General features: G+C 53.7%; 2 non-coding genes across 2 annotated transcripts; both read left to right on the top strand.

Annotated features, from left to right (window-relative positions):
- The first annotated feature begins 3,789 nt into the window (after positions 1–3,789).
- On the top strand, positions 3,790–3,862 carry TRNAF-GAA. Its single transcript has one exon. It is a non-coding gene; the product is annotated as a tRNA-Phe (tRNA).
- A 1,695-nt stretch (positions 3,863–5,557) lies between these two features.
- TRNAQ-UUG lies at positions 5,558–5,629 on the top strand. The gene has a single exon. It is a non-coding gene; the product is annotated as a tRNA-Gln (tRNA).
- The last annotated feature ends 1,897 nt before the right edge of the window (positions 5,630–7,526 follow it).

Genomic DNA, 7,526 nt, shown 5'->3' on the forward strand with positions numbered 1-7,526 from the left:
GGTCCTTTCATCTCTCTTTGTGCAGGGGCAGCTTGTTTTCTGGGAGGGTGGCAGCAGCACCTTCACCTGAGGCAAGTACCTGAGTTTGATCTCCCCAGCAGGACAACAGAGTGTGGGCTTCTGCCCCTAGTTGGCTCACCTGACCTATACCAATGAGGGACAGGAGCTGTCTCTCCTACTTCACTCATTGGTAGACCCAATATGGCAGGAAGAGAGTGAGGCAGGGGGGTCCTCAGAGATGATGCCAGAGGGGGCAGGGACTGGGGAGGAAAAGCTGCTCTGCAAAGCAGAGGAAGGGCAGTACTGGGGAAGGGGCATCTGTTAAAGTGGCCTCATGGAAGGTAGCAGGGATTCAGGGGCCTGGAGGAGGTGTTTGATGTTCAGTGCCTTGGAGCAGCTTGACTTGGACATGGTGGGTGTTCAGGAAATGCACATTAACAACTCTAGGGTAGCTTGATGGGTAGAGGGTGATTGGAGGAAGGAGCCTGTCTTTCTGGTCCTCTGGGCCAGGGAAGAACGATGGCGTTGGAGTCTTGTTCTTCACATTCGCGGTGCAAGTACAGAAGGTTGTGGAGCTCCAACCAGGGAGCTAATTACTGTTGGGCTTTGTGCTCCATGGCACTGGTTACAGCGATATTAGTGTTAATAATAGTGTTAGTTGGAGAGATGGGATAGCTCTGTGGTTTGAGCATTGGCCTGCTAAACCCAGGATTGTGAGTTCAATCCTTGAGAAGGACACTTAGGGATCTGGGGCAAAAATTGGTTCTGCCTAGTGAAGGCAGGGGGCTGGACTCAATGACCTTTCAAGGTCCATTCGAGGAGATTGGTATATTTCCAATTTGAACACAACTCATTGAACACAAAATTGTGTATTTCATGCTGTGAACTGTGTCGGTAGCTCAAATTAATAGGCTTGTTTTTTCTCTCTCTCTCCATGAAAAAATGAAGAAACTGTGAAAATACCCATGGGAGAGAGGGGGTTTCTGAGACCTGGAGTAGATATGGAGATATTTATGAAAGGGGGAGAGGCCAAAGTAGGGCCATAGCTGGAGCAAAGGGAGAGGTTTTTTGTGCAGTTTCATTTCAGCCAGCCTCACACCCTGTAGTCCCTACTTCCCCACCCCCACAACAAAGCCACCTGTGACTCCTGAGACAGCCCCACTGCAAAAACTGCAGAGCCCCCAGCACTCCCTCTCCTAGCTGGTTCCCTGGCAGCCAGAGCTCTCCGCAGAACTGCCGTGGCTGCTCTCCTGGGTGTCTGGTCAAGGATGGCTACTGGCTTTTCCTGAGAATGCAGCTGAGAAATGAGTCACTCTTCTCTAGATTCTCACCTGTGGGCTCTGAGAAGCAGGATGGGGCCTGTATGATAAAGTCCATGTAACATTCCCCTCTCATCCCAGCCCTGGTATGTCACCAGTAGCTGCTGTCCCTGGGTAGCAGCCAAGGATGTTTCCCACCATTCAGGAGACCCCAGCCTGGGACTAAAGTCAGCCCAGCCCAGACCCCACACCCTAAAGTGAATAAGGAAAAGTTATTTACTTGTTCCCATAATATAAGAACTAGGGAACACCAAATGAAAGTAATAGGCAGCAGGTTTAAAACAAATAAAAGGAAGTTCTTCACACAGCACCAGTCAACATGTCGAACTCCTTGCCTGAGGAGGCTGTGAAGGCTAGGACTATAACAGGGTTTAAAAGAGAATTAGATACATTAATGGAGGTTAAGTCCATGAATGGCTATTAGCCAGGATGGGTAAGGAATGGTGTCCCTAGCCTCTGTTTGTCAGAGGGTGGAGATGGGTGGTAGGAGAGATATCACTTGATCATTACCTGTTAGGTTCACTCCCGCTGGGGCACTTGGCATTGGCCACTGTTGGCAGACAGGATACTGGGCTGGATGGACCTTTGGTCTGAGCCAGTATGGCTGTTCTTATGAAGGGAGGGAGCAAACACTGCCACAGCGTTTCTGTAGTGTAGTGGTTATCACATTTGCCTAACATGCAAAAAGTCCCTGGTTTGAAACCAGGCAGGAATAGATGGGTTCACTTTTTCTCTCTGTCTAGCAAGGCGCTCTTACTGCTACCACTGGCCTATCTCTGTGATAACCCCAACTCCTGCATGGCAGAGGGTGGTGAAATAAGCTGAGAAAAAGCCTTGGCATTGCCAGGGGGAAGCTAGAGGATCTTGGCCAGTCACCTTTTGAAGCCTTGTGGCTTGGTCTCCTCTGCCCTTGGAGATTGGCTTATGGCGGCTGGCTCTTTCTGCTGCCTCCTCTGCGTGACTTGCCAAAGGAGGAAGTGAGGCAGGAATGGGGCAAAAAAGGAAAGTCGAGCTGAGGAAGGCAGGGCAGAAGCTAAGCGCCTCAGTGCGGCTAAGTGGGGTTAGTAGAGCGTCACCAGTCGTTCTGCAAAGCCTGGGGAGGTGCGGTTGGCTGCTGGGAGGTAGAATCCTGTGCCTGCCTCTTGGCTTCCCAGGGGTGGCTACTTGCAGCCCAGGAGAAGAAGTGGGGTTCTGGGTGGAAGGAAAAGAAGCAATGGTGAGTCCTAGTGGGCGGTTTTCTGGCAAGATGGTTTTCCGCTTTAGGCTTGGGAGGAGCCTGCGAGCTGTGGGTGGAGTTGTTCCAGTGAGAACCGCTGCTCTTGTCTTGCAGACCTGGGGGCGCTAGTGACAGCTTGGGAGGGGGCAGGTGCTGGCTTGAGTGACTGGGATATAGGGAACCCAGCCTGCCCCTCGGGGCCAAGTCCACTGCTTGTCTCCTGCATTGTGACATCCAGATTTAAATCTTCCCAGCATGTGTTGCGGCTCGTGTATTAAGCCTTCGTGGTGGGTCTGGTTGTTGCCAAAGTAGCTCATGTGGGAATGCATTAGATTGAAGATCTGAAGGTTTCTGGTTTGATACCAGGCTTTAGCACCCCCTTCACCCTGGGCGTGTCGTGCTGGGCTTTCTCCTGGGTGTGCAGCTGTGTCTTCAACTCGCCAGTTTTCCTAATTTCAGAGGCAACACTTGCAGAGGGCGTGTGAGGGGTCATGTGCCCCACCAGGGCTAGCTATCGCCTGCTACATCATGTGGTGCTGCCAGCGCAGCAAGGAGGTGCCTGGGGCAGCCAATGGAGAGGGGAGGCACGTCCGTCTCTTCAGCGGCAATTTGGCCCACTCAGTCCCTCTCGGAGGGAAAGACTTGCTGCCAAAAATGGTAGAGCTGCCATCGATTGTGGATTTTATTTTTTATTTTATTTTTTGCCGCTTGGGGCAGGAAAAATGCTGGATCTGGCCCTGCTCCGTGGAAGACAAGTTGTTAAATCCCAGATGAGTGGAGTTATATCAGTTCTCAGCCTGAGTCCTTAGGTCTTAATCCTGAGGTTATGTCGGGTTCCTCCGGTGGGGGTGTGGAGCAGCCTGTCGTTTTCCTGTTCGCTCTCCTCTGCGGTGTGAAAATCGGGGAGGGGAGGCAGAAGCCCCACTTCCCTCCCGAAATGACGCCCAGTGGGGGAAGCCAGGACAACAGGGTGTGGTGGCAGGTGGTGGCCAGACTCTCACCGCCAGGGTCTAGTCTAGCTCAGGGTCCAGCTCAACTTCCTCCCCGCACCACTGGCCCCCAGTCCCCTTCCACCACCAGGTCAACCCAGGAACTAGGGCAGGAACAGGGTGAGGCAGCAAGTCAAGCTGAGCAAGGCAGGCAAAAGCGAGTCTTGTCTTCATGGGCACCTCACAATGACGTCCTTTTTGTGTGCAACTGCTGCAAAAACATCTCAGGCAGAGAAGCAACAGGCCAAAATGTTCCCACCCATCTGCCAAAGTAGCTCAGTTGGGAGAGCATTAGACTGAAGATCTAAAGGTCCCTGGTTCAATCCCAGGCGTTGGCAGGCCCTGTTGTCCCTCTTCGCACAGTGGTGGATTGTTTTCTGGGAGCACAGCAGTGCCTGCACCCAAGGTGAGTCCCTGAGCTTGGGCTCTGCAGTAAAAAAAGATACTGTGGGCTTCTGCCCCTAGTTGGCTGGCCTGACCTTTAACAATGAGGGACAGGAGCTGTCTCTCCTACATGAGTTATTGGTAGACCCAATATGGCAGGAAAAGAGTGAGGCAGGGTGGCCCTCAGGAATGGTGCCAGAGGAGGTGCTGGGCAGTGACAGGCAGGAATAGAGGATGAAAACTTCTGTGCAGCTGAGTGAGGGCAGTGCCCTGGAAGGGGCATCTGTGAAAGAGGCCCTGTGGAAGGTGGCGGCAGGGATTTGGGGGCCCAGGAAGAGGCACTTGATGTTCAGTGCCTTGGAGCAGCAGCTGGACTTGGCCATGGTGGGTGTTCAGGAAATGCACATTAACAACTCTAGGGTAGCTCGATGGGCAGAGGGTGATTGGTGGAAGGGCCCATCACTCTGGTCCTCCAGGCCAGGGAAGAATGATGGGGCTGGAGTCTTGTTCTTCACATTCATGGTGTGAGTACAGAAGGTGGTGGAGCTCCGACCAGGGAGGGCATTACTGGTGGACTTTGTGCTCTGCAGCACTGGCTATGGCTATATAAGTGTGTATGGTCCCCAGTTAAGGCGTGAAAGGAAAGATCTATAGTAGGAACTGGCTCCCTTCCTTTGGGCCACACAGTGTTTGGTGTGTGTGTGGCGGGGGTGGATTTTAATGGTGTCAGCCAGCCTGAGGACTGCTAGTCCCATTTTCCCAACTGTCAGAGGAAACGTTTTTACAACAACCATTACCTGGTGCAGGTCTATAGCCAGGTCGGTTTAGAGAACATGTTTCTGCACAGTGGAACCAGTGGAGGGCAGGCAGTAACCTCCTATTCCTCTGACCCGAGCTCACACCGGCCGCAGAGGGGATACACCTTTCTGCGGGGACAGGCCAGGAGTCGCATTGACCGGATTTCCGTGAAGGAGAGCATGTCGACAGCCCAGTGCAGGGTGGAGCCAATGGATAGTTCGGATCACACAGCTCTCACCGTGTGCTCGATGTGGGCAATTCCCTGACCCACGGCAGAGGATATTGGAAGCTGAACATCCAGAGCTTGCAAGATAAAGGAGCAGGGCGGCGAGGCCTGGCGGTGTTGGCAGAACGGGAAAGCATCAGAGGGTTCTATGGCAACCAGGGGGATTGATGGGAGTCGGTGAGGGAGGAGTTGGGGGCTTTGTTCCGGCGGCTGGGGTAACACCACAACATTAAAGAACCCAGCGATGCCAAGTCCTGCAGCATCACCTGTGGGATTTCCACAAGAGCATCCAGGCAGGGGAGCCAGTCAGCGTGTGATTGTACGATCAGATCAAGCGACAGCTGGCCAAGTTCCAGGAATTGAGGCTGCAGCTGGCCGATATGAGTGGAAGCACCAAGTGAAGGGAGGAGCAGCCTCCCCTGACATTTTTGCAGCCTGCAGGGAATGGAGACAAAGCAGGGGGATGAAGGGACTCAGGGCAGGACCCGTGGATCTGATAGTGCAGGACCACAGTCGCTGGAGGAGGAGACAGAGTCCTGCGAGAGGAAGCCGCTGGTGGGAAGCAATAAGTGCACCGTGCAAACGAGCCAAGAGTCATAGGGGTCTAATAAATGAAACAGCAGTAGGTCCCATGGTGTAATGGGCAGCACTCAGGACTTTGAATCCTGGAATCTGAGTTCAAATCTCAGTGGGACCTCATGGAGATGTGTTAGTTTGCTGCAAAGCCTTGGAGCCCAATGTGCTTGGCTACCTTTATGCTGGGTGACTGATGCCCACTGGAGATAGGTCTTTAGTCTGTCGGGTTCAATGTGCTGGTGGCTATAGGTTGGGGTCTTAGAACTTAACACTTTGGCTAGAAATTCCTGTGGGTTGACCATATGGTGGTTTCTCACTGCTCCACCTTTGGTCCCTGCAGCTGCCACACTCTTCCTCTTGCCCACATGGCATTTAAAGGAAGGAGGGCCAGGGCCAGGCTTCAGAGTCAGGGCAAGGCAGGAGGGAGGAAGAGTCCCAGGCTGGAGCCCAGCACACCTCTCCTTCTCTGGGCACCTGGAGCAGAGGCGGCTGGTGCTGACAGCGCCAAGGGAAGGCTTAAAAGCCACAGAGCAACCAAGGGCAGGGCCAGAGGAGGGGAGAACCATGCCTATGTGTGGCCAGCGGACAGTCACAAAGACACTCAGCCAGCCTGCTCCCTGCCATGCCAAACCCCCACTGAAGGCCACCCACAGACCAGCATTCATTCTACGGCCGGCATCACAAGGTGGTTGGAAAGCAGGTGGGGGCTCTGACCGTTCCCACTCAAGGGGCTCCTTTTGGCGGTGGGGCAGGAGATATTTCCCACAAGAGGCTTTTTCCCAGTTGCTGAGAAGCACAGAAGTACCCGGTCTTTGCTCTTGTGGTGAAAGGGGTTAATACGTTTAGGCAGCCTGGCTAGCTCAGCTGGCAGCACCTCTGGCTCTTACTCTGAAGGCTGAAGTTACAATTCGCTGTTTGGGTGCTTGGGGCTCCTCTTCAACAATACAACACACAGTCTGCTTAAGCCCCCACCCAGTAACCTGGGGAAACTAACCCCGGCCACTGGGTGCCTCTAAGAGGCGATACTTTCCCCACTCACACGCACTGAGTGTAGAAAAGAAACTTTAAGAAAAAGGAGGAAAATCACCTTGTATTAACTTGGGAAAACACCACAATCAGGATTCATAACTCAACACTATGAGCAAAACACCCACTCACAGCGCGCTGGACAGTGGCCTTTGGCCTCAGGCTCTTCAATCCAGACACCAGAAGCTCTGTGGATGTGCCCCTCCCTTCACTGCACCTCACCCACAGGTGCTGTCCTGGGTCAGTGAAAACCCAGAGTTCACCTCTCACCTCCGGGGGGGAAAGCCCCTTTCTCCCTCCGCTGTCTGGCCACATTGCTGGTCACTTGCCGTTCCCTCCTGTCACCGCTCTGCTGGCCACCCTCTCTGCTCTGGGACGTCTTGTGGTCCCACCAGGAGCGGAACAGGCTCCCTAAAAGTAGCAGCCACCAGAGCCCAAAGAGTAGCCCCACCCCTTCCACTCAACACCACGCCCCTGCCCCACCCCTTCTCCCCGAGGACCCACTCCTACGCTGCCTCTTCCCACAAGACCCCACTTCCCGCTCACTGCTCTCCGTCCCCTCCCCCCCTCACTCGCCCTTACGGTCATTATAAAGTGGCAAAGCAGAGCCCTCCCATTTTTTAAAGTCCTCGGGTGTTGTTCCCCCCTGTTCAGGCACCCCTGGGGCCCTGCACTTCACACAGCTCTCCCTGATTTCAGCTGTTAGTGAGGGAGCCTCACTGCTAGCGCAGACTGGGCAGTTTCTTGCATGAGAGACACTGTCCCAAAGCAGGACTAACGCTTAGAGCTGGTTCTCAGTGATTTCAGATCTGTTGGTCTGCAGCAAGACTCTCCATTGAGTCTTAACCAGCTCGGTTATTACACAGGGAAGAACAAAAGGGTCAAATGGGGCCTGGAAGCCTTAAAAAGGATCCACCCCACCAAGTACCAACACTTGTCGCTACCTGCTCTCAACCCCACTGAGAATGTTTTGGGGTCACTCCTTGCCTGTA

Source organism: Mauremys mutica, unplaced genomic scaffold (genome assembly GCF_020497125.1).
Source record: "Mauremys mutica isolate MM-2020 ecotype Southern unplaced genomic scaffold, ASM2049712v1 Super-Scaffold_100099, whole genome shotgun sequence".
Lineage (NCBI taxonomy): Eukaryota > Metazoa > Chordata > Testudines > Geoemydidae > Mauremys > Mauremys mutica.